The following is a 27429-nucleotide window of genomic DNA, read 5'->3' on the forward strand; positions in this document are numbered from 1 at the left end:
TGGAGCAACCTGCTCTAGTGGAAGCCCATGGCAGGGGGCTGAAACTGGATGCATGTCAAGGAGTGGGGCTGAGACCAAAGGGATGCTGCAGGGTGCAAGGAGGATGGAGCCGGTGCCGTGGATCAGTGACCACGAGATGCTGTGTCTGTGCATTGTGCAAGGAGCTCTCATGTGGGTTCAGTCGAGCCAAAATACTCTTTCAGAGAGAGAAGGGACCAGATGTCTTATTATTGCTGCTGTCAATGCTGCCCCCTGAGCACAGCAATCCATCAGGGGCTCAGCACAGCCCCACAGACGAGTCCCTGACATGATTTTAGAGCAGGGCCGGGTTCTCACCACTTGTGCGCATTTGTACCCCCTGACAAATAGCTGTTTGAGTCCGGTTTTGTTCAAAGCCTTGGTCGTGTCAAGCACAGGGCTCCTATTCAAGTGCCCACCAACGGTGGTCCACAACTCACTGTTTCCTCCTCTTTCATCGCTTTGTTTCCCTGTGGCAGTCACTGGGAACTTTGTCTTTTTTTATCTCATAGGGGTTTTGAAAGACAAATTTCAAGGATTTATCCACAGCAAAACAGTGCCTCTTATGAGGACAGTGAAAATGGGTTGGGGGTGAACGTGTGAGGAATACCGTTTGCATGGACATAGGATCATAGGATCATAGAATAGTTAGGGTTGGAAAGGACCTTAAGATCATCAAGTTCCAACCCCCCCGCCATGGGCAGGGACACCTCACACTAAGCCATGTTGCTGATGTGACACTTGATTGCTCTTTATTTTGTGGGTATATTTTTTAATATATATTTGGTATATAGAATTGCCAGGCAAAGACTCATAAGCATTGAGAAATGCAGCTCCTCACAGTGGACCAGCTCCTCCTTAATAGTGATTCCTCTTCAATGTGGGAGATGTGCTCCTGACTGCCCTGAGCACCTTGGCTGGGGAGGAGGATTAGTACCAGGTGCTTGTCCTGCTGTATAAACCTGCACAGGTAAGGTGTTGACTTTAACCTGCTTTCTAAGTGATGTGTGTGCCCAAAGTTGCCTGTAGAGAATAGGCCCCAGGTGTGTCATGGGCTGTACAAACACGTAGTGCAAGGGTGTCCCAGCCTGCAGCAGCTTGCAGTGTGAGCCCCCAAGGTGCTGGTAAACCCATGCAGACCATGCACCCATGCAGCCCTGTTTTCACAGTGCCACCATAACGTTTCTGCCCCCTTCTCCTGGTTGTTAACAGCTTGGTTTTATAAATGAGAAGCCCTTTGTATTCTGCAGACGGTGACTTCCTGATGTGCTTCTCCAGTTCAAGCTCCCCTTTGACTTCAGTGAGTGTTTTCTGTGCTCAGGGAGCGTTTTCCATCATTTAGAGCCTGAAGGGAAAGAGGATTTATGGAATGGGGAGCGTGAGGCACCAGCTCAGCAAATACCAAAGCATCTATGTAAGCGTTTGTACGTTGGAGACGTAAGTACACAAGTGGTCTTGATCTTAAGTCACTCCGTGTTGCTGGGTCCAAAGGCTGAACTGGGAACATGCAACACAGTTTGTATGCTGGCATTTTGAGATGTCTTCTCTAAGGAGATGTTTCTCTCTGCTGTGATTTCGCATCTTCTTCCAATCACTCTCAGTCTGTTTAGCAGACTGACAGCCCCTCAGCACATGCTGAATGTCACATCGTCAGTGCAGTCAGTGCAGTCGATTAATCATTTTCTTATGGTCTTAGCCTCAATTCTCTTAAATTTTGGCAAGGACATTGTAATATCTGACCTATTGTTGTTTGTCTCTCCTTCTGTCCTACTGATGTCCCCCAGCATTATGGAGGTCTTTGGTGGCCCTTCCAATACTCTTGTACTTTAGAGATCAGTTTTCACTGCAGCCTTCAAAGTCAGCTCTCAGCACACTGCTAGCTTCTCTGTATGCAGGTGAAGCCATGAGTGACTGTGTGTGTCTGTGTGTGTCTTGTGGTGGATAATGGGGGCATCTTCACTGGTCATTGTAAAGTCAGGATCTGTAATTAATTCTTCTGTAAAGCTCTCAACCTCAAGGTGAGCCTTTATCCATCTATTAGTGCAGGGAAGGGACGCGCTTGTCTACAGGCAGAAGATGGGAGCAGGGAGGAAAGAGAACTGGCTCCTTTGTTTGAATGATATTGTTCCCTTCGTGCCTCAAATAAAATGAGAGTGTGGCTAAAACCAGTGAGATTTGAACTCTCAGAACACAGACTTCAAAAGGATTGGAGAAAATAGTCCCGGAGCAGGCACTGGAGACCCCATCCCGCAGATTCCTCTCATTCCAAGTGATACCTGTGTGAGTCTTTGTAAATGTTTGTTTAACCTGTTTCTGGCACTGTTGAAATGTTCCTTTTCCCTTTGCAGATGTGAGGCTCAGGAGCACACGCACGTGCTTGGGTTCCCCTGTTAACCCCCAGGAGCTGTGGCTTAGGGAAAAGCACCAAATACTGCAAGAGCTGTTAACACTTCATTATTTGCATAAGTGGTTTTTTACCCCGCCCCCCTTTCTTTTTTAATAGCAGCTTGGAAACAGTTTAAAACTCTTTCCATGGAAAGCTCTGTCAGAGAAGAGATGGTTTGGTCACAAACCTTCATGCAGAACTGATTATACAGCCCGATGTACTGGAGCCTTCCGTGGAAGGAGAACTTGATGTACCTCCATATACAGGCAGCAGGACTTGTTCTGCCAGATTCAAAGGAAAGAGAGGAGTCCCCTAGGGGTGAGAGTAATCCCTAACAAAAGCAGATAGTGTCTGACAAATCTAATTAGTATTGATGATTCAGAGCCTGCTGAGCTGGAGAGCATAGCAATACGGCCCTGTGTTAGTAAGGATACGTGCTTCAGGACCATGCAGCTTTGCCAAAGGAGAAATGCAGATCAAGGAAAAGCTGAAGTAGATGCTCAAGTATTTGTTGGTTGGCTGGACTAGCTAAAGATAAAAGGGGCAAAAACCCCACAATAATCAAAAGCTCTTTCAGTTGACTCTATTGAAGGCTTTGGGGGGACTCTTCAGAGAAAAGTTAAACCCACTTTTAATTCAGTGTCTTTCATTTGCCCTGAAGAATTACATTTTTGGAGACTAACATGTAAAAAACCCAACAAACCAAACCAAAACCCCAAAACACAACAGGTTCTGGGGTTTTTTATAGGTAAAATGTAGCCCATAAAGGTAGCCCGTAGCTGTATTTGGTGCAACTGTAATCTATTGTTAAGCACAGCCTAGGGTGGTAGGCTAACAGGAGCTCATAGAAATGTGTCTCTGCAGGTGATGGCAAGCTGACTTTTCACCTCCTGATCTGGACTGATGGCTACCTTTTGAAGACCCTCCTGGTCATTAAGGGACGTATCGTGATCCTGTTTCCAAGCCTCTGATGCTCACTTATTCCACTAGAAAGCTGACAGGAGAATGGTGTGTTGTAATACCGTGAACCGCTTTGCAGATATTTAAGTGCAAGTTCATTAAGACATGGTTTATATTCAGCACTCACTGGGCTTGGAATTTCTTCCAGGAGATCCCAGCATGCTTGAATGTCTTGTCCCTTCAGGTTACAGGGGGACACTGACAGATGGCTGCTCTCTCATGGGTGGTTCTGATTTGTGGGGTTCCTTGGGGCAGGCAGCTTCCCCAGTGGGTGTGATTGATTTGGTTTGGGTTTTTCTTTTGAGCATTGCACAATTCCTTGGAATAACGCCTTTCATCTTGTCTCCACATGATTGGTTTTTCCTCTGCGTCCCACTCAGTGACTCAGGTCAAAGGCATCTTTTCCAGTGCACTGTTCCTTTGGGGATTTTTTTGCCTTTCCAGATGTGCGTGAGCTCAAGGACAACAACTGGAATGGAGACAAGTGTTAAGAGCAGCATTGACGCTCAGCTCTAGTTCTCTCAGAAGGTGAAAAGAGATGAGGCTTTGATGTAGTGTGGAGGATCCTCGCTTTCCATCCAATTAGAGTTGATGACTGGACCCCTTTGGAGCCAGGCAGCTGACCATGGAGCTCGTTTATTCTCTAGCAGCACTGGCAAGCATTTTGGATGAAACCGCCACCAAAGATAGGGCCTCCCTACTTATCTCCCAGCTGATGCTTTAAGTACCTCTACTCAGCCTGCCTGATCCTGGAGCCTTTAGGGTTATATGAGGTTCTACCTATGCTTTGGTCGCAACAACCTGGAGTCTATTTACTGACAGAGGCTGATCAGGACAGAGAAATCAGGTAACTCCATGTCTCCCTGCAAGGAGTGTCCAGAATCAAGGGACTCAGATTTCCAGCTTGGACTCTCCACAGCCAAAGAAAACCTCTTAAATACTTCTGAATTCATGAAAGACCCTCAGAGACTGTAATGATGAGCCCAGAAATTCTTCTTTTACTTGCTGCTGATAACTATGGAGGTGTTGCCAGCACTGGGAACAGCTCTGCTGTCGTCACAATGTGGGAAAAGGCTGGCTGAGCAGTCAGACGCCTTCATGCATGTTTGTGAGGAGCCCAGCCTGATGTGCTCAAAATGGGGTGTTCGGCTGCAGGGCTCTTGTAGCTCCTAATAAGTTCTGATCTGTCTTTTGAAATCCCAGCCCATGTGTAAGTCAAGCTAGCTTGATTCAACTTACTCTTCCCTACCCAGCAGGCAATGCCTTACTCTGAAGTGGGAAGGAACGTGCCTCTGCTATACTGGGTCTATGGGTGTCTGATGAGAGCTTGTGAAGATGTTTCAGATGCCTTCTGGCCTCTTTCTTCCTGGGATATGTGTTTCTCTTTGCAGTGAAGAACTGTGCTTTCCACCCTGCTGCCAAGCCGGATACTCCTATCCCAGGTAGACCCTGCTTTTAATCCTTCTCCCCAAGCTGAGGTTTTTCACTGAATTACTCGTGGTAGAGTTTCCTCCCTTTCATGTTGCGCAAAGACCTGGTGGTGGGGTCAGGACTTGTAATCCACAGCTGGCCTGAGGTCTTGTGATCCACAGCATCATGCGGGAAGCTGGGAATGGGCAGGTGGAATTCCTGTGTGTCTCAGAGGGAGCAGTGTCTGATGTGCAAGCACAAATGCTTTTGTCTAAAGTGAAGTCTGAGCAGCCAAGCCCCTTCGCATTGGAATTGCAGTGTTAATTAAACCTGACTGGGAATTTCCCAGTGTTGGTATACAGGGATTTTTGCAGATTGAAGTTTCCAGCTGAAAGTGCATTGACAGAATGGAGAGGTTTTGCCAAAGCATGTCTTAAACCCAAACCAAACCCAAACCCCTTTTAGAGCACAGCTAACCTGATATGCCCATAGTCACACAAGAGGTCCATGGCACAGCAAGGAGCACGAGTGCTGCTTTTTTATTCCTTGGACCGACATTTAATGTTACAGGGTTGCTTTTCCAGCTGGGAGTGACCTCAGCCAGAGCTTGGCTTCACCAGAGCAGAGTTAGTGCTTAGTGTCTTCATCCACAGTGATTCCAGCTGCAGACATGGAGAGGGGGGGAATGGAGCTGAGATCATGTCAAGTGATCATTGCAGGAAAAAAGAGACTGAAAGCACGTCCATTTCTGCCTCCTGTCTGTGATGTTCCAGCTGTCCATGAATAACCGGGTGGCTGCTGAGAATAGCAGGATGATGACTGTCATCTCTGCTGGTCTCTGCCAAGGTAAAGCAGCTCCATAAAGAGATTACAAGTATGTTTTTTCATCTTGTTGTTGCAGGAGCTTGTGTAAGTTGCTCCTCTGTGCTCTGGTATTTCATAGAGTCATAGAACTGTAGAATGGTTTGGGTTGGAAGAGATCTTAAAGCCCATCCAGCTCCAACCCCTGCCACGGGCAGGGACACCCTTCACTAGAGCAGCTTGCTCCAAGCCCCTCTGTCCATGGGGCATTTCATTGCAGTACAGCTTTGTATAGGTGTGAAGGAGTATCTCTAAGTGACACCTCTGTAATGGCCTTAAGAGAACCAGAACATGAAGAAGGCAGGAGGACTGCTTAGACTGATCATTCCTAGCTCATGTTTCCAAACACAGTGTACCATCTCCCCTCCTTAGAGACTAGACAGGGCTTAATGGACTGTGCAAATAGTGAGGTATTTTTTGTATGCTGCAACATTATCTACAGCACCAGACACTGATTCATGTGCTAAATTGGTACCCCTGGGTGCTTTAAGTTGTGTATTACATTGTCATTGCCCTACTTCGTGCGTGTTACTTAACCATAAGGAGAGTTTTAGACATTGAGTGCATTTTGATTATAACTGCTACAGAAGTTCATAGCTTGCAAAACTGACATTTTTGCACCTCTCTGACCTTTGCCACATGAATAGCAATGCAGGCTTGGCAGCACTTTGCTTTTCTTAGCACTTTGGATGCCATAAAATCACCGAGCATCCCAGGCATCCCAAGGAAATGTGTGTCTTAATTTATTTCAGCCTTGAGAATATTCTTGGGCTGTTTTGCTCACCAGCCCTTCAAAGGACGTGCATGAACCCTCATCCCCCCCTCATCTTGGCTTAGTGAAGGATGCTTGCCCAATATTCAACTGCGCCTAGCCTTGGGTTGAGCCAATGTTCCTTATCTTTCTGTGGATGATGATAATGGCTTTGCAGAGCATGTACTCCTAATGTTACTCACAAGAAGAAAAGTCACTGAAATCTGAAAGAGTCTCTTTAATATTGCTATTTATAAGCCCAAATGAATGTGTCCTCTGGAGATTATTGCTTCCTGCTCCTTCTCCTGGCTCCAGCTTCTATGTTCCTGGTCAGTCTTTGGCTTCCTTTCTGTTTTCTAGAGCAGTTGTTGTGCTGCCTCGATGCTCAGATCCTGTGTTCAGCCTGACAAAGGTTCTCAATGGAAAGTGTTTGTGCACTGCAAGCAGTTTGTTGCTGTTTAAGACTCACGTGGCCACCCTGACATCGCTGTTGTTCCACACAGGAGCTTGTTTTCTCACAGGAGTTGTCTTCTCAGTGGTGCTATGGGTCACAGCACAAAACATTACTGTGTAATGGAGAAACTGGGGAGCTAACGGTGAGATTCTGATTGCATCATACATAACCTGTAAATGTATGCTGGATAAAAGTAATGCTTGAAAGCACCTAGTGAGGTTGTCAGGACAGGTCAAAACAGGGGGGCTCTCTGTGGCAGTGTGATGGGTAAATTCTCCCATTTCATGCCATTTCCCACTGCATCAACTGATTACCCCCTCTTGGTACATGTAGAAGCCTCCTGTCACTCCATGGTGGATGAATTTCTAGGCAGCTGAAGCTGAAGTATCTCCAAGCTGGATGAATGGGTCTTATAGATGTCAAGCCTTGCAAACGAGGTTCATTTTCCTTGGGTGCTTTCCCCTGCTGTCCCTGCTTTGGGACTCTCTGCTGCTCTACTGTATCTTGATTTCTTCTCAGTCCTCCCCTCTATGTGTGACCCTGATGGGTCACCTAACAATGGGGGATTCAGATTACTACTTCTTTCAAGTCTTGAAGGCTTAAGCAAAGCCTTCCAGGCAATGTCAAGAGCAAAGATTTGAGGAAGGACTTTGCTGTGGAGGAACACATTTTGACTGCTATCTTAATTCAATTAAACTGAGCATTGTGCATGATGAACTCAGCTAAAATCCATTCTTTCAAATTCCCTCAGTGCTTTATTAGGTGTTTCAATTGTTTCACACTCTTTTCTGCATGTTGTCTCATATGTGCTTAACATCAGGAGCTTTGTCTTCCTTCGTGCAATAGCTGCTGGTCGGTTGTGACTGCTGGGGCCTTGGCACCAGGATTCTGGTTTGGGAAATGCATCAGACCAGCCCCATGAATGGGCCCTAAAAAGCTGATGACATTGCTTTGCCCAGAGGCTGCTGCAGTGGAGGAAGTCTAATCACAGACTCCTGCAGGCTTTGGGTCAAATCTCCAGCAAAGCTGCTCTAAGAGAACTCTCAACACGCTGCTATTTCCTGCAAATTCAGCCTATATGTGAGCAGGAATCACAAGATTTCTCATTCAGAGGGCTTTAGCCAGCCCTTCTGGACTGCTAAGTGGGGTCCAACCCATAAGCTTTATGATTACAGGTACCAGAGACCTATGTAAGGGCTGAATGGCTTCTTTATTTGAAGCATTGCTTCAGGTACAAGGTTGGTCAAAGCAGCGCTCGTGGAGGAAGAGCAAAGAACTTACACCTCTCCACATGAGATGTTACTTCAGTTTCCAGCTCCTTCCTAAGTGGGGAAATACTATTTGCAGATAGTGCAGTTGCAGTGCAGTTGTATGCTACCCCATTGTTAGCAGGATGGATTTATTACTGCAGATGCATCTACTATCTCATTTCCCCTCACCAACATGTGGAATGGTTCTGCTCAAACCCCGTCCAACGGCAAGGCAGAAAACCTCAACATCTATCAACTTGACAGGTCGGTTTGTGGTTTTCTTTACATACAGGGTAGGCTTGGCATGGACAAAGGGTCTGCTGCATCTCCTGGAGAGCTTGAATCCTTTGGGGGCCCAGATATGGAGAGACTGTTCCTTGCAGGAAAAGCAGTTGCCATGGTAGACAGCAGCCTTGCTGTTCTGTGTGCTCCCTTCTGTCCCATCACACCACAGATGGAATTGAAGAGTTCTGAAGAAATACTAAAGGATATGGATGTAATTGGCTTGGAGCAACCTGCTCTAGTGGAAGGTGTCCCTGCCTGTGGCAGGGACTGGAACTGGATGAGCTTTAAGGTCCCTTCCACCCCAGACCATGCCATGGTTCTATGACCCTATGATGTGTCTCACAGGTGACATGGATTTCATCCTGGCCTCTGTAGTGGAGAAAATAAAAACTATCCCAGAATGACTTTGAAAGAACAATTCCTTCCTTTTCCACCCAAAGCAGAGCTCAGACAAACAGCAGTGATTCAGGGTTAGAGCCTCAGGCTGGGTCAGGTATCTTCAGCAGGTTATTTTGGAGCCTGTGCAGGACTCTATGCCCTGGTTACTCTCTCTGAGATTTCCAAACTTTCTTGGCTAGGAGCAGTACTTTAGAAACAGCAACCACAGAAATGCAGGTCTTGCTTCACTGCACACACTTGGATGAGAGCTGGTTGTGGCTGTTTCTTATCCATAGCTCTTTAGATCTAGTGGCCTGCATTTAAGTATGTTTCATTTATGAAAATGAGGTGAAGCAGGATTCCTTCCATGAACAATCACTGTTTTCCTCATGACCTGCTCAGGGATTTCATCTTTTTCTTTAACTCAATATTTCAATTCATTTCTTTCTGAAAAAAAAGAAAAGCAAAAAAGGGATATGCACTGGTTATTTATGTGTGTACAGCCCATATTTGTGTGGGTTTGGTGCTGATAGCCTGCATGTGTGTTTACAATAGCCCTTGTGTTATCCCAGCCGGCAGCCTAAAAACACTTCCAAATTATTCCACATCAGAAGCAAAGAGGGTTTGGATAGACTCCTAGGGGAAAGTCTTGAAGTGGTGCCCAAACCTCAGTCCCAGTGCTGTAAGTCAGGCACGTGGCTGATATTTTATCCACCCCAAGCTGGACTTTCACAAACTGTTTTATTTGTGGAGGGAACGGGAACTTGGGAGCAATTGTAATCAGTGATTTCTTGGAGATGGGTTTCCTCCTCTCCTTTGTCCTCTTTTCCTCTCCTCACACACACGTGTGTGCTTTCTATGAACTGATGGAAAGTATGTGCATGTAAGCACAAGGACCTGGCTGTACTAAACTAAACCTCCCTCTGCATAGGGGTTGACCTGGTTACAGTCTGTGCTTTTGGAATAGAGCTGATTTTATGCATGAAATACTTGGATAACTGTACGTGGATGAACACCGGGGATTTCAGTTCTGTCCCAGTGATTTGGTGTTTGCTGGTAAACCACCCCAGGACTGAGCACTGATGGACTTTCCAGGTCTGAACTTCCCAGGCAGTGCCCTAGGACGTGGTGTCCTGAGTCAGGTGTCTCTCAGGCAGGCTGAGAAACCCTTTAGATCCTGACAACCCAGGGAATCAGCCAGCCCTTAAACCTCTGAAACCTCTCAGTAGCACAGGCAGTCAGGTAGGGCTGCCTTGGTGTTCAGGACCCTAAACCCCCTGCCACAGGCAGGGACACCTTCCACTAGAGCAGGTTGCTCCAAGCCCCTGTGTCCAACCTGGCCTTGAACACTGTCAGGAATGGGGCAGCCACAGCTTCTCTGGGCACCCTGTGCCAGTGCCTCAGCACCCTCACAGGGAACAGCTTCTGCCTAAGAGCTCATCTCAGTCTCCTCTGTTCTGGCAGGTTAAAGCTGTTCCCCTTGTCCTGTCCCTACAGGCCCTTGTCCAAAGCCCCTCTCCAGGTTTCCTGCAGCCCCTTTAGGCACTGGAGCTGCTCTGAGGTCTCCCCTTCAGGAGCCTTCTCTTCTCCAGGCTGACCCAGCCCAGCTCTCTCAGCCTGGCTCCAGAGCAGAGCTGCTCCAGCCCTCGCAGCATCTCCGTGGCCTCCTCTGGACTCACTCCAACAGCTCCACATCCCTCTGGTGTTGGGGGGCCCACATCTGGACCTAGTATCTGAACCAGCTCTGGTCCTGGGCCTTCACTTACCCATATAAGAGTTGACTTTACCATTGGAGTAAAGATCACTTTTGTATATGTAATGTAAAACTGGCACATGCATTGATTTAGGAATGCAAAACTATTTTGTTACTGTCTCATCTCAAAACGTTTTCACTGTCAGCCTGCAGTTGTGAATTGCAAAATGCATTACACAGACACATCTGTCATGCTTTATAACATGAGCTAAGACACTCTATGCTTGTTGTCTCAAAGAAATGTAAAAAAACTCCAGAACAATGCAAGAATAATGTGTACAGTATGAAAGCTAGAATGAGGTACAGAACAGTTTGTCCATCTGAGTATTGGCTGAATGGCTGGGAGGAAGATGAGCTTTGGATGGAATGGACTAAGAGATGTCTGTCTTACAGAGATGGGCAATTCCTTTAGTTGAATTCCTTTACGGAGGTCATTCTCTGAGGCTGTAAGACCTGAACTTCTCCTTCCTGGGTGGTGCAGAGGTTCAGAAACTCTGAAGGTCCCTTCCAACACAAACTATTCTGAGTCTATGAGAACAGTGTATGGATGCATCTGAACACTTGGCTCCAGGATATTGAGCTTTCAAACTCTTGTCTTTTTCTCTGCAGCTTTATAAAGGAAAGCCAGGGATGTGGCGGCACTGAATGACCTTACAGAGAAGAGCAGTGATTGCTCCGCAGCTTGGGCCAATCTTTTTCCTCATTAGGGCAATGAAGCTTTTGTCGCTCCTGCAGTAATGATGCATTTTTAATGCATTTCACACCTCCTTTAAATCTCAGTAAAGACCATGAAACTTCTTTGGTCGTGGCCACATGGTATCTATTGTTAAGCAGACTGTTAAAACGAATCAACTGAGATTAAGCAGCCAGAATTACCACTTGCTATCACTTGCCTCAATCTGTTCCCTCAGAGGCAGCCCTCTAAGGAGGCTGGATGCTGATTAAACACTTCTCTGCCAAATGGAGTCCAAAAAATGTTGGCAAGAATTGCCTGTAGAAAGCATGGAAAAACCTGTATGAGATGTAAAAGACTCGATGCGTCAGTGCTTGAATCCAGACTGTCCCTTGCCGCACAGCCCTTTCTTAGCAAGCCTTCCATCTGCCTGATGAGAGCTTCTGTATCCTGGCCCCAAACTTCCTTGTTCTCTTCCCAGGGGTGTTATCTTGTGAGCTTATTATTACTACTGGCTGTAATTCACACTCCAATACACAGTGCTATTAGCAAAAAGGAGTAAAACAACCCCGAACAATGCTGGTAAATGGCTTTCATTTGCCTTGAGTCCAGGCTGAGGCTTAAACTCTTCCTTGGAGGCAGCCGTCCAGGGGAGGACTGCACGAAGGAAGCTCAGCCTATGTGCCCTCAACTTAAGAAGCTTGTGGCCTGTGGAGAGCTGCTTGGTGGAGAACATGGCCTTGATTTCACTTCCCACCACTGGGCTGGTTGTTCTTGAGCCAAGAAATGTACCAAATTTGGACAATTTGCTCTGTTACTGCAATCCGGATCCAAAAGGAAAATCAATGCTTTGTTTAGGTTTTCCTTTTCAGCCTCTTTCCTCCTCTCTTTTCCTTTGCTCTTCCCTTTCCCCCCTCTCTGAAAGCACACACATCAGTGAGTCTTAAGGGAGCAGTCATGCTTGTTCACAATGGAGGAATTTAATCTCCTGGTAATTATAGATGGAAAATCACAACACTGGGAATGTTTTTCCTTGAACACAGGGGCATTCCTGCAACAACTTGGATTGTGGAAGAACCACAGTGCTGACAGGATCGCAGGATGCTGAGCTGGAAAATTTAGGGGGCAGATCCTGTTGCTGGAGAAAGTGGGTGCAATGCCATCAACTGCAAAGCTCTGATTTGTGTCAGTTGAGGATGTAGCTCCTGTGGAACCATGCTGGGATACTGAGAAATGCTGCTTGGGTGAAGGCTTGCCTTTCAAAACAGGGCAGATGGTGCCTGAAACCCAGTAATAACCCTGTTTTATAGCCCGTAAGGTTCGCCTCCATCAGCTCTGTGTAGTTTGGCCCTGCAGTCCAAATAACATCTTGTGTCAATAGTGGACATCAGACATTTCTGTAGTTTTGTTAAAGGCAAATAACTTTCATGCAGGAGCTAACGTGGGAGCCGATGGATCTATCAGGCAGCCCAAAGCTGAAGAAATAGAGTGAAACACAGCTGCAGAGGTTGCTGTGGTATAAGTTGTGGCCCTCATTTAGCTGAATTGATGCAATCTGTGTTGAGTTCCACCCAAACCAAGAACCCCCCTGTTTGCCTGGCTTGTTTATCAGCTCCAGTGAATGCTGGGAAGGCAATAGTGGGTGAAGGACATTGAAGGTGTGCAGCAATGCTCTAGCTGTCCAACAGCCAGTGGTGCTCATCTCCATCCTTTGACTGGAATTCCTCAGCTTTGCAAATGAGGTAAAATATCCATTTGAGTGGGTTTTTATGGGAGCCATCCCAAATGAGACAGGGATGACTTGGCATGGAGGTGGGAGATGGGTTTCACACTGGGTTTTGCCTCCTTTACACTGTTCTGATATTGCTGTTATTTTGTAAAGCTGCTGTGGTCCTGGGGGAAAGGCTTAAAGGAATTGGGAAAGAAAATAAGAAAAAGCTTTAAAAGGATGGGAGCTGCTCTTGTCCATGGTGTTCTTAGGCAGAGGAGGGCTGGGAAGCCCTGCTCCTGATGCCACAATGCAACCTGGCGAGATGGGATCACAGTGACAGTGTGGGATCGCACTCAGCTCACAGTGACAGTGGGATGGTGTAGGTGGGAGCAGGACATTTCCCTGAAGATAGAAGGCTCCTGGGGCTTGGCAGTGTTTGAGATATTCTGAATTCCTTTCAGCAGCTCACCCCTTCTCTGTTGGCAATGAGCAAGTTGGGATCTAGAGAGACAAGTATCTCACTTGTTGGCCAATTCCCTGAGTGCCTGTTGTAGCTGTTTGTCCAAGGACATGTGAAGGCTTGTTTCTTCCTTACCACCATCCTTTGGCAGCAAAGAGTGGTGTTGGAGCCCCAGGAGATGGCACAGGAACTGCATTGGTGGGGGCAGCCAGCATGTCTCTGCGGCTGGAAGCTAGGGCAGCGCTCAGGTCTCTGCCTGCTTTGCATTGCCCTCCCCGACCCTCGGGCTCATTGTTGGCCATGCAGAGGGGCTGGAGGGCTCCCACAGCCTGCACCCAACCCAGAGGGCCTGTTCCCTGATGTGAACAAGTGAGGATGGGGCGGCAAACTCTGCCAGATGCCATGTTCTTCTCTAACTCCAGGTTTTACTAATGCAACCTTACTACAGGCTGAATATCCCAGCAAAGCTATTGCCCTATAGAGAGGTAATTCACATGTGGCAGCTCTCTGCAGCTGAGCTTAGGCTGTTAGTGGTGGCACTGGTCTGCAGTTCCATGGCGTGGCAGTAGTGAGGAAAACAGGAGGAATAGTGCAGTGAGGGAACTCTCCCCAGAAGAGGTAAACAGAGATAAAGAGGTGCTTGGTAACAGAGATCCTGATTTTCCAGGTAAAGGCCAGTTCTCTCATTGTGTCTTCCACGCTTTGCTTCAGTATCTTGTATCCTTTGGGATTCACTTTGCTGATTGTGTGTCATTGCATCTATTTCATGGTGGTGTTTACATATGTTAAAAATAGGGCTCTTAAAAGCAGGTTCTTCTTTGTGTGCTCTTCACCTTATGAAAGACTCATTGCTGAATGTTGGAAAGCCTGTGTCAACCACCAGGATTTTCTACATAGGAAAAGGAGAATAATTTGAATTCAGATGTGACTTCAAAAACATAGATTTTGGGGGTTTCCCTCCAGGGCTTGAAATAGGTATCATTTTAAGAGTGTTTTTATATGCATTAATGTCAAATTGTAACTACCATTGTTTTATTCTGAAGTAGAAGGTTATTGATAATGAGACTTTTGGGCAATTTCATTGACAAGTTGATACTTTGAAAATGGAAAAACCTGAGAACTTTTGTTAGATGTCTAGTTAAAAAATAACCATGGTTTGGGAAGGGAGTTACGTGTCCCTAATTCACATTCATTCTCTCCACTAATGCCCTGTTCTGTCACTGGTGATGGAAACCCATCCCAGGCTCTCCTGACCTTACTCAGCACAGGACTTGCTCCTGGCAGTGCTGTGGCACACAACCAAACCCTGTGGCTCCTATAATGTACTTGTAGTGAGCAAGCCTTGCCTTTCCTCAGCAGGCTAATGCAGCACTGGTTGAAAAGCTGCAGCTCCGAAAGGCAGACAAAGAAGAGGATTAGACCGAACTAGTTCCATAGCACACGTTGTACATGCTAATATCTTGTTGAAATGGGAGAAGGCTGAAAAGAATCCTGGCCATGCTTTAATGAGAATGTAAGCTCACTTTCTGAAGCCCTGCCTCCTTTGGCCAATCAGATAGAGGGTGTTCTGCATTGCTAAGGGGCCAGGCTAATGAGATTATCGTTTATCGCCTTGACAGCTAAAACTGTACCTCTGGAAGAATATCCTTTAGATGGGAATTGTGCAAAAGCCTCAGTCTGATCGCTGGCCTCTCCTCCTGGGGTTGTTTAGGGGAAAGCACAGAGCCTTGCGAATGTTTCCATATACCTGACTCTGCATCTTCAAGCAGAATGCTTTATGTCCTGGGTTTCAGCTCAGCTCAGCAATGGCCCAAGCAGAGCAGGGCTTGATGATAAACAAATGTGCAGATTTCATGTGAACTGTTTCAAGCGTGGCAGAGAATCATAGAGGATGTTCCCCAAACACTGCCACCTGCCTGCACTGCCAGATGAGGGGCTGCAGGAACGACTGTCTGAGGGGGGAAAACCTCTGCTGGAGTCATCTCTAGGCAAACGGTGGTCATCCTGCCTGATGCCACCCATGTCTGTAAGAGGAGCTGCAGTGTCCACTTGTGTTCCTCCATCTCTGTAGAGCTGCAGTCCCCCCAAGAAGGAGTTGAGGCATAGGGAACACTTTCCAGCTCTATGCCACATTCTGGCAGGTCTTAAAAGCAGTTTTACAGTTGTTTCTTTATCTTTGTTCCCTATGAATCCCCTACTATGCAAAGCAGACAGTGCTGCCAGGGAGAAAGAGTATTCACCCACTGCAGTCGCTGAGAGGTAGTCAAGGGGCTATCTCAGCAAACTTAAACTAGCTCAATAGCAGTTCAAGTGCAGGAAGAGCAGTTGTCAGCACAATGCACCTCTATGGGGGGCTTGGTGGGTGAGGATTTAACCAATCTCTGCTTGGTTTCCCTATTGGAATGCTAAAGGTCTGGCTTATAGGGTCAGGGGATATAGCAGCAAACTGAACTGAACCTTTGGCTCCTTTCATCCCTTCTCGCTCCTGTTTTGCTTTTCACCAGCAGGAAAATATTTGCAAGAGGGCATCGGGCAAAAGGTGGCTTTGGCTCTGACACAGGCCACATAAACAGCTCCTTGGGGCTGGCTCCCAGGACCACCAAAGTTAGTGGTATGAGTCCCACCATCACCGCAGGCTTTGCTGGGCTTGCTCCTCGCTGCTTGTCGAGGAACACAGGGACTGTAGTTTCAGTGCTGGAAATTCCTGACGTTATGGACTTTTGGCTCAGTTGTTTTTGGAAAAGCCTCGCTATGGCCTGGCATTCCGCCTAATTGCTCCTCCTGGATATCAGCAATTCGCTGCTTTGGGAATTTGGAGGCTTCCCCCTCCTGTGTCCAATTTGTGTTTGCAGAACCTCGTACCAATCTAAGAGCTAACTCCAGTGCCAGTTTCCCATTAGAAAGCTGATGGTAATCCCCCCTTCTCACTTTATCCAAACAAACCTGGCGTGCCACATTCCTCCTGTTTGCTCTTACAGTGGAGCAGCAGGCCTGGGAAAGCCAGAGTGTGATGTGAAAAGAAGCAAGATATGAGAGAGGGGAGAAACCGGAGGTCTGCTGTGGGGGGAGAAGCCAGTGCTCTGTAGCTGGTGATGCCAGGGCTGCCGCTCCCTGGGGTGGCAATTTGAGTGCGGATGCTCCAATGAAGCTTTGGGAAGCTCCATGTGGGACTCAGGGTTATTGCAAACCAGTTTTGCTTGGTTGGCTGTTGGTTTTGCCATCAATTTGCGGTGAGCTAAAGCCGAGCCATGGAGCCCTGGGAGTCAGCTTCTCCCTGGGGATTCTCCTGCTCTCCCAACCCTCACCTCAGAGGCACTGTTTAAAACCCCGAAGTTTTAAATACAAATGTATGTGAGTTCTGCCTTTTCAGCTCACAGCTTTGTAAAGGTGGTTTAGATCATTTCCCCCACACACACCTGCTTTACCAGAGGAAGCCAAGCTTCTCACCCACAAGGCGAGGACAGAGCATTTAAAGGTATAAGTATCAATTGTATCAAATCAGAGTTTTGGATTAAAGGACTCAGTGCTCTGCTCTCAACTTTTCTCCTCCTCTTCTCCATCCTCACTAGTCCCAGATGAGGCACTTGGGATTTAGCAGCATCTTCCTAAAGTCCGAGGCTGTCTGTAGTTTACGGTCACCAGCCTCACTGCAAGCACCATTGCCCTGCTCGAGCTCTGCCGGCACTTAAATCCCTGGGATTTATGAGATGGAAATGGGATTCAAGTTGATTAAACAGTGGGGATCTGCTAAAACCAGGTATCAGCCAGTGGGAAGTGGTTAGGGCTGAAGCATCTTCCCATCTGACCTGCAGGTACCCACAGCAATTGGACCTGCCATCAATGAAACATGTCCCGAGGGCTGACATTCACCTTGACATACACTCCTTCCCTCTCCCTCCTAATGAACAGGAGGCTGCAGGGTGCGAGTCAGGACAGGATTTGCCCTTTGGTATCAATAACTTCTCTGGCTGCCTCTTTGTGCTTTCATCTCCCTGCTGTTAGTGCTGATTTACACGACTTGTGGCGCTGAGCGATGTGGCAGCTGCAGGGAGGAGGAGATGAGAACCAGAGACCCCGCAGGCTTCCTGGGAGAGGTCTTCTCCAGTAATAAATCTCGGATGGAGGAAAGCCTGCTCTGCTCTCCTGTGCGTGCTCCAGGGTGTCAGGAAGGGACCAAACACCCAGGTGATGCTCTCCAAAAGGAGATGTGGCTTCTTCTTTTCTTTCCTCTGCATCTTATAGGGATGCTGGAGGCTTATGAATGTGTTGGCTGTAAGATGCCTGTGAGCCCGTGATCTCTTAACGGATTCAGCTGTCAGCAGCACTCACCAAATGCCATTGTCCCACTGTCACGCATGAGCACTCACATGTAGAGCTCTCCAGGCAGGGGCTGGAGCCCATGGGGATTACAAAGAAATGGGATATCTGTCAAGCCAGAGACTGTGTGGCTCTGATCAGTGATTAGAGCCACACGGTGTGAGGGGCTGTACAAATTGCTACCAATGGAGATGTTCTTTGCCCTACAGATCTCGTGGTGCTTGGTTGTTAATCTCACCATGGGGCTCCACGTTGTTTCCGCCGCTGCTGTTGAATGCAGCAGATGTTTGCTGAGCTATTCCTTGTGTTGCATGAGCGAGGGTGATGGAAATGGTGGGCACGATGGATTTGATTGCCTGGTGCTGTGCCTAGAAAAGCTATTCTGTAGTCACTTGAGGTATGCCCCAGGTCGGTCGACAAGGTGATGAGATATAGCCCACCTTGCCTTCTCCTATAACATGAAAAGGGATGACGTACCTCGCCACACAGGCCTTGACAACTCATCTGTTTTCGTTACGTAAATTAAACAGGAGGACAGCAGTAATGTCCTTTAATGGAGAAGCACGCTGCCAGCGCACAGCAGAACTAACAGCAAGTAAGTCGGTTGTCTCTGTGACAATTCCCTTTCCTATTTAACTGACCCATGTATATACACCTATACACCTACGGAGCACTCACTACGTGTGCATGCATGCTGAAATAACCAAGTCTTGCACAGTTTGTTGGGTTTTGTTTCCATGGAAATGCTTTTTCTTCCTTTACATTGAGAGAAAAAAAAATTAAAGAGAGGAGGGTTTTTTTGGTTTTCTTGTGGTTGTCGTGTTGCATGGTGGCCCTGTGGAGACTAGGGTAAAACTTACATCCTAGCCAAAACTCCCTACCTCTGTTTGAATCATGCATGTATGCATGTCTGTGAATGAGATGGTGATGCTCAGCACAGTGTCTTCTCCTGCTGCCTGGTGTAAATCAGGAGATGTTTATTGGGACTGAGACTTACAACAACTGAGCCTTGTGCTGCATTGCTCAATTCTTGTGCTTTAGATGTTGTTGCTCGTGGTCTGTGTCCCAGAAAAACCTTTCTTGTGCACGATACATAGGCCTCTATTGAAGTAAGGTTGGAGCCTTTGAGAACGCTCCACAGAGGCATAGGGCATCCTGCTTGTACAAAGGATGGAAAATGTATCTCTTGGCTGCAGCACAGGTTCTTTGGAGGTTTGGCAGCAGCTGAGAACATGTTAAACTACCGTTTATCTCTGCTTTTCTTGAGAAAACAGCTGGCAATGAGTTGCATGAGTTGAAGTTCAGAGCGAAACACCCAAGAGGAGTTGAGTGTCCCAATGATTTCTTGTTCCCAAATGGCTGCAGACTATTAATTTCTGGGAGCAAAAGAAAGAGAAGTTAATTGAAATGAGGAAAACTGGTGCAATCCTGCCTTAGCCCTGTGCCTGGGGAGCCATGTCCCAGCTCTTCATGTGATGCCATGAGGCAGACACTGCTCATCCATCACTCTGGGGCATGTGTCCAAGCCTTCTAATTAGTGAATATAACCGGAGGTTTGGAGCTTAAACTGGTTCTGACCTGTATTTTTAATATAACCCCTGCTTTGGGTCATCTGATAATACTAATCTGGACATAATGCTTAACCTCCTTCACCCTAGATTCGTGCTTACGAACTTTAATGCCAGCCTTAAAGAAACATTGCCCCATAAATTAGATGCCAGGTACCAAACAGCAACAGAACTGGCTGCAGATGAAACTGTTCCTAAGGAATAACCAGACGGACCCTTAAGACTGGCTCCCAGCTGACGTTCCTCAGCCTCTCATAAAAGCACAGAATCCTTATGTTCCCCTTGTTAATGCTGCCCTGCTCTTGTTAGGCCTGCTTGCCCATAGGTCAGAGAGGGTGTCTCATCTTCCTACTGCCAGTCCTGTGCCTGATAACGGCTCAAAATGAGTTGGGATAGGATCTCCAGATACCCTTCAGGATCACTGGTTTTAGCTGGTCACCTCTCCACTTGTATCTTGGAGAGCAAAGAGTTTTGATAAGTATTAGAGGACTGTGGAGGGGGGTCTTGTTCCTATCAGCAGATGGAAGAACTGATGAAGTCAAGGGATTAGCAAAAGCAAACCAAGCACTGTGCAGTTTATGAGAGCCTCTTTTATGGGTTTTTACTTCTCGTGTATTGTTCTGCATGTAGCAATATTACACTGAGAATCACAGGGAGAAATGCTAATTCAGTGGGCTTATATAGGGGAAACAGCATGCTAAGTGCATTCCTTAAGCCAGTCCAGAAACCACCTCCTGCAGACCTTCATGAGAAGCACATGTAAAGCCTTGTCAAGCTTGGCTCTTTTGTCTGGGATGGTTAAGATGTTTTCACTAGGGGAGGAAGGTTGCTGCTTGGTTTGTTTGTTTGCCTGTTTCTGGATAAAGATCTTTCCAAGGTGGGAAAGCACCCGGCTTCTGTCTGACGGGGCGGAAAGATGCTCTCCAGGGCAGCCTCTGGGCATGGTTTGGGTTGGGATTTCTCAGGAGAACCATAATGGAGCCAATGACAACATATGCATAGCCACAGTGTTTTCTTGCTTATTGCTTCTGGTAGCCGCCTTATGAGTAACCAGCACAACACACCAGGAGGGTAAAACTTCCTCGTCAGATAAAACACAGTAAGAAGAAATTGAGGAATGGAAAGAACAAACAATTTAACTGAAAGAGCCTCAAAACTCCAAATCATTCCCACCCGTTCTCCAAAGTACAGTTTCAACCCTTCGCAGCTCAATTTACCACCTCTTTGATGGGGGGAGTGTTTACGACACATTCCCTGCATTCCTTTACCAGCAGTCCTGTAGAATTGGACTTTTCTCCCCTGTATGTGATGGAGAGAATGACTTGCATCTGGAAAATTTACCTTGCAGCTCAGCACTGAGCTCCTCTTACAGCAACTTACCTAAAGGGAAAATCAGGGGTCACCCTGTGCATTTGCTGCCCTGCCAGCGTGGGTGTGCAAATGTGCCTTTGTATACCCAGAGTTAGTTCGAGTCATGGTAATAGAAATGAAGAGATATGGGCTTATGTGGAGGAACTATAGGTTCTAGTGGGGGAGAACTGGTTAAATCAACATTAGGTCATACTGAAGGGCAGGTTTCCCATGGTCATGGTTATCTATACTATTTGTGGCAAGAGCAGGAAGGAGAAACTTGATGTTACAGTTGATTAGGTTATCCAGAGGCATGGAGAAGGTTGGGAACGCAGTGGTCAGACAGGGACAAAGCGCCACACAAAATGTTTGTCACCTGGGCTCTAAGGGCATCCAGGGAAAGAGAGCAGAAAAGGGTGGCAGGCCTTGAACTACCACTTGGAGGTGGAAAGATGTCAGAGGACGACATTGTAGGAGCGAATGGTGCTGCTTGTCACTGTCACTGAATGTCCTTGCACTCATGGCCCTGCAAATCTGCCTGGATCAGCCCCTTGCACATCCCTGTCTTTGGCTGTAGAGGTGTCCTCAACCCAAGCCAGGCACAGCAACTGCAGGCTGAAGTCAGAGAACAGGTAGATGAATCATGTCTAAAGATAAGAGGGTTTTCACTATTGGAATAGATGCCCAGAGGATCTTGTGCAGTTTTTCTCAGCTTTGTCTCAAGCTTACATCCATCATGCAGTGGCAGATTCCTTCTCAGCCCTGGGTTATTTGACGCAATGTAGGAATTTCTGGGTGCAAAGCACAACCTGCTCTAACACAGGAGGCCAGGCTGGGAGTTTCTAATGATTTCTTCCTGCTTTCAAAGCTCCTGATTTAATCTGTGTCTTTTCCCACAAGCTGGAAGCCAAGCCCAGAGGGTGAAATTCCATATGATTCACCGATTAATTCCACCTTCATTCTTGCACACCGCCTGATTGCAAGGGCTTAATCGGTGCAGAAGGGGGAATGTCTCCATTCCTGAATACCTTTGAGGCAGCAGCCTCAGCTTTCCATCACACCAGCTCCTGCAACACAGCAGTGCTAGAACTGCTCTTCCCAACTCAAGTGGAGTTGCTACCCCGCCTCCTGATGATATCCGAGGGTGTCATGACTTGTTATGTCAGATCAGACGATGCGGCAGGGTAATAGAAGCTGATCAGATGTGGCAGTAGTCATTTTGAAACTGAAGCAGAAAGGTTCTTTGTGCACCAAAGAGCACATCTGGTTTGTGGCATAATTCACATTAAATTGGGGGAATTCACCAAGTCTCGTGTGTCTGCCATGGTGACACACAGCACAGAAATGCACTCTTGGAAAGCTCTATGAAAGCTCAGCAGCCACAGCAGTTTTAAATTGCCTTATTTTCCTTTCTTTTTGATTAAAAAAGAAAAAAAAAAGGAAATTCTGACGGCAATTTCCTGCTCTTGACTTGATTCTGCCTCATTTGCGCTTGCACTGATTGCAGCTTACAAACAGGAATTCCAGGGCTGTGTATCTCTCTACCAAGGGGGGAGATGTTTGGCTTTTCACCTTTCTCCCAGATGGAATACGAGTTGCCTGTGTTAAGCCTCTCTGTGTAGGGTGATGTTGGGACACCAGAGAGCAGCTGTACCTGCTGCTGCCTGGCTCACACAGAAGCACTCCAGTCCCTTTTTGCAGGGACCCCCTGGAAAATCCTGGCTATGAACTCCCTGTGCTTGGCTTGTACACAGGCAAAATGGGATTCAGGGGCTGATGCATGTGAACAGATGTTGGGACTCTCTGGATCTATGGTGTAAACTGTGTACCAACCAGGAGCCAGGCAAGAGGCATCTCCTGGGGAGTTAATACTTTAATCCCTAAGGATGCAGCAGCAAGATTATTTCCAGGGTGAAAAAGCATGAGATGGCTGCTGTTTGGGCTGCAGTGATTTATTCAAGCCTGGTCCAGATGGCAGCCCCTGCTTGCAAAGCTCAGCATCTTCCTCTCAAAGCAAAGATGGATGGAATAAGGATCCAGTGGTGGTAGCTGAACTGTTTCCCTGGCTGTCAACAGGCATTTTGCTGTTGGGAGCCAAATCCTTCTGATCCATTCCTTATGTCAAATGTTGATAAAAGAACTCTCTAAGCGCTTCCTCACAGCTCCATCAGGGGCAGTCTGCTTGGATCAGGTCTCCCTTATGGGCTGCTCACTACAGGCAGCTGCATAAAATGACCCTGCATCTGGTCTTGTGAATCTCAAACTGGACCATAACTGTGGGGAGATGGATTCTCTGCCATGAGCAGCCAGATGAGCAGGAACAGTCGCATCACCTCCCGTGCCTCAGTTTCCCCCGTTGCTAAAACAGCAGCAATGTTGTTCCTTGTTACGTGGCACCTCGAGATTCCTGGGGAAGACGTGGAATTTACAGTCCTGCTCTGCCTCTGAGTTGTCCTGAGGCCTTGCATTTCAGTTAAGTGCTGAATCTTGCTATAGCAGTACAAAATGTGTGACTTCTTGTTGCAACTGAGGTACTACTCAGGGGACTGCATGGGCATTACTCACTGAAACATACTCCGTCTTAACTCATAGAGTTGACCAAGGGAAGGGACCCTGCCTATGGTTTTGCCTCGTCTGCGATGCTACCTGCATGGGGCTGGGGGAGCTCTGGGTGCTCGCTATGGGGCTGCCCCTTCAAGGGGAGTGGGAGGCGTGTGTTTGTATGAGATCTGTGTGGTGCTTGGCTTCATGCAAACACTGGGTTCTTTCCCCGCATCCTCTGCTTTAACCAGGGGAGGAACATCTCCAGCTCCACCTTGAGCTGGCCTGGGAAGGTATTGGATTTAGTTGGTTTTAGCTAACATGTATTTGGGTGGTGCTGTTTGCTTCACCCATGAAAAAACACCCCCAAATCTTGCATTTGGCTCTCAAAATGTGAGCATGTCTTTCATGGCTGCTACCTCTCTGCTGAGGAGAAAAGAGGACCCTGCTCCCTGTGTGGGTGACTGCATCAAGACGGTTCCCTCATCCCAATAAAGAGGAAGAAAATAGGCAACAAACAAATGGGTTTTATATTCCATCCTTTCCTGGGTGGAATATTTCAGCTTTACCTTTCTCATGATGGCTGTGAGAAGTGAGTTCAGTGCTCTCCCAGGGCTTGGCTATTCACGTTTTCCAACAGAAAAACTGCTTTTTTTTCCAGGACTGCTTTCTCCCTCAAACAAAAGGGATATCGTCAAGGGGGGATTTTGATTTTATGCTGTTTAAGTTGGAAAACTTACCCCCTAGAAGCTTTCTAGCTGGCTTTCACAGCAAGTTTGCTCTTGCCACCTCATGGGGGTGCTTGGCAGTGCCCCCGAGCACAGCTTGCTGCAGTGAGCTGCACCCCTGATCTTTCACTTGAGTGGCTAGCTTATGAGAGCAAACACGCTGCACATTAACCCTCAGACAGCAGCATCCACTGTCCCTGCTGCACGTATTTGATGCCAAGGACTCATGGCACTTCCTGGTGTATTGTGGGATAATCTGTCTGCCCTTTCTGGGCTCCTGTGAAGAGCTATCCAAAGGCATTGGGGAACAACCAGAATTATAGACAACAAGGTTGTGACAGCAGCTACCGGGTTTTTCAGCTCATCTTCTGGTCTGTACTCTTAATAGACCACCCAATGTGACTTCACTGTGGTGGTTCTCTTGGGCTAGGATCAGGAGGCAGCTGCCAAGGAGTATCGTAAGTGTGTAAGAGTGTAATAAGTGCATAGGAGTATCATAAATATATAAGTAACATAAGAGATAATGTGTGGTTGTTGGGTTGGGGTTTGTTGGTTTGTTAGTTGGTTGGTTGTTTTATCCCCACGTCTTTGTCCCATCATACGCTTCCAGACAGCCTGGAACAGAAAGAGAAAGCTCCAACTCCTCTCAAAGGGATAATGAAAGGAAAAAGTAGGCCTCATTTTATTTTATTTCTAGGAAAATGGCATGTATTGCTTTCTGCAGAGTCTGAGTCTTAGTTACTCTGCCAGACGTTTGGAATTTGCTAAGGATGTGTGTGTCATGGTTTGGATTGCCACACAGCCCCAGCAGGGATCGCTGAGCAGCCGCACTGGAGACTTGATGTGAAGGGAGGGTATGCTTCTGCGTGGCTTGGCACCACCTTCCCAAAGCACTATCCCAGAGAAAGGGAAGATGTTTCATATAAATCTCTTCCTGCCGCTGTGAGAATCTGATCTCCCGAAGGAGCAGACTCCCTTGAAGTCGAGCTGTAATAGCTATCCCCTTCTTGGGGCGCAATGCGCACCTACCTTTGTTAATGTAATCTCTGCTGCTGGTGGAAGCCCTTTCCCTCTGACTAGTGGCCATACGCCTATTCTGCCATAGAAGCACCAGAAGCCATCAGATGTTGAGATGTTCCAGACTGTTGCTGTTCATGGATGAACCACCCACATTCATGCGTGTGTTCAGCAAGGGATGTGCTTGCAGGGGGAAAGGCTTGGCTGGGGTTGGTGCCCTGCATCCCAAGCTATGAGCAGTAGGGAAGTTCACAGGAAGCCACACAAACCCTTTGGTTTAAAGGTCTCTGCTGGGTGCTGCCCATCGGGTGAATGAATGGAGCAGGGAGCCTGGCACGAGTGATGTAGTGCAGCCTTGCACTGCACTGCTTCAGGAGGGTGGTGGTGACTGCTCCAACTTGGCGCTTGATTCTGGGGCTTCTCTGGGTCTGAGCCAGAGCTCGAGGTGGGTCCCTGTGTCATAGAGGCCCTCTCCATGTTTCTCCCCCAAGAAGCCTGTTCAGAAACCAATTTGGTCTAATTCTGCTGTTAAAGCATTTGAGTACTTTCGTGCCTGCTCTTGGAGGAATGCGGTTGTGTGACTGGCTCCTGGTTACATACTTGGTTCTTCACTTATGCTTCTCTGTTGACACCAAAGCAGTAAAGGTTTTTGTTTTCAGAGCTGTTGGAAGTATTTGCATGCTTGATACCAGTGCGTTACTGAGATTGTGCTCTTATTTCCTGTAGTACCTGAAAATGCACTCTCCAAAGGAAAAGTGAAGTGTCCTCAGCCTAAGAAATGTACAGTCTGAGTATAAAGTACTTCCTATGAGCACCCCATAATGTGCAGTGTAACTGCATGGCTGCTCCCCTCACCAGTGCAACAGCCATAGCTATAGGCAACAGGCAGGTGTTGCTCCTTTGAAGATAAGATGCTTTCTTGGCTTTCCCCTTCACCAGCCATAAGCATCCTCCCAAGGAGCAAATGTGCTGTGGGTGCTCCATTGCCTTTATCCCAGGTAGTGGTTTTCTCCTTCCCTTTCCATGGGGATTGTGGGAGGGGGTCTACCTGAGCTACAGCTGTCCATCAAGGAGGCATCCATCTCTTGGGCTCTGATGGAGTCAGTTCTCTGCTGTTCCTTCAGCCTTTGGATGGCTTTGAGCTCTCAGAGGTTTTTGTTTTGGGTTTGTACATTTACAGCAGCCAAGGTTTCTCCTGTGAGAGCTCCTGGAAAGGCTGAGGCTCAGTAAGTACCTTTACATGAGACCTTCTAATTTCAGGTTAGCAGTTTTGCACTGGTTGTTCAGACAGCATGAGAAGGGCTGGATGGGTGCACTGTGGGAGCTGGGTTCTGGGATGCCTGAGTGTGTTGCTGAGAGAGGCATCTGAGTAAACAAATGGAGTTTTAGGTGGGTAAGCAAGGGTGGATTGCTGTGTTAGTGGCACTGTTCTGGAGGACACCGTGTGTAGCTGATGGCCAGCACCAGCTTTCTGTCCTGCTGGCACCTTAGGAGCAGGGTCTGAATGTTCACACTTAGGGAGCTGGTTTGTGGTCTGCCCAAGAGCACTGCCCTGAGTGCAGGATGCAGATGGAGTTTTAGGTGACAAAGCAGAGGTGGATTGCCATTGTTGGTGGCACTGTTTTGAAGGTCACTGTGTGTAGGTGATGCCCAGCATCAGGTTTCTGTCCTAGCACCTCAGGCTCTTCCTTCCTCCTCCTTCTCAGAATATAGTTCTATGTGTATATGTACATGTATCTATCTGCCCTTTTTCTTCCCTCTCTACTTTTCTGAACATGTTGAACTTTATTAAATTTGATGATCCCAGAATCCCTTCAGAAGAATCTTAGTAAAAGGATTAAAGGAGTGAGGCATCTCTACCCATATCTAGATACAGTCATGGAGTGGTGAGGATGGAGGAAGAGAGATCCAGTGCTGGTGGTTATTAAGCTTATTTCTGGCCAGTTATGGCTGGGGGAGGTATCCCCAGCCCTGCAAATCGCTGTGGTAAAGGAGTAGCACCCCACCAGTCCTTTTTAGCCCCAGGAGGCAGAAGCAGCAGGGGATAAACACATTTGGCTCTCCTCATCCATCTGAAGTAAGTGAGCACCTTCCCAAAGCGTGACTTCTCTGTGCAGCGTCTGCTCTATACTTGTGACCCCTTTGGCTTCACTGTAAGGCAGTGGGTGGCAGATGCTGGAGATCTTGTCTTGGAGGGATGAAGGGGGAAGCTGTGCTCTAAACAAAACCCTCCCTCGTGTCCTGCAGCTTCCTGAACCTGCTCAGTTGTGAGTCACAGATATTTATCTATCCCCTTCTCTATGTGCGTGTGTGTACATCTATAAATATGACTGTGTATAAACATGTGTATATATAGAATGTTTTATTCCACTACCAGCACATTCATGTTATTTCAACAGTAACGGCAGTACTGGGGCCAGAAAAATGCATCATATCAGAGCTCAGCCTTACAAGTATCATAAGGTTTTTGATGTCAAAACATTAGTGGCTTGTAAGGACACTTGATGCTCAACATCCTTATTACCTCATCCATGTGCATGCCATCTAAACTTAATCTA

At 47.3% G+C, this 27429-nt stretch overlaps 1 long non-coding RNA gene across 1 annotated transcript in view; it reads left to right on the forward strand.

The window, feature by feature from the left end:
- Positions 1–5267: 5267 nt before the first annotated feature.
- LOC133225915 (uncharacterized) overlaps positions 5268–27429 on the forward strand; it is a 56157-nt gene continuing 33995 nt past the window's right edge. Inside the window, exon 1 of the long non-coding RNA XR_009729317.1 lies at positions 5268–5620. This is a non-coding gene — a long non-coding RNA (uncharacterized LOC133225915). The remainder of the gene's footprint in view (positions 5621–27429) is intronic.

Source organism: Neopsephotus bourkii, unplaced genomic scaffold (assembly GCF_033783945.1).
Source record: "Neopsephotus bourkii isolate Nb327-2 ecotype Australia unplaced genomic scaffold, CSIRO-AGI_Nbou_v1 NB_1768, whole genome shotgun sequence".
In the NCBI taxonomy this organism is placed as follows: domain Eukaryota; kingdom Metazoa; phylum Chordata; class Aves; order Psittaciformes; family Psittacidae; genus Neopsephotus; species Neopsephotus bourkii.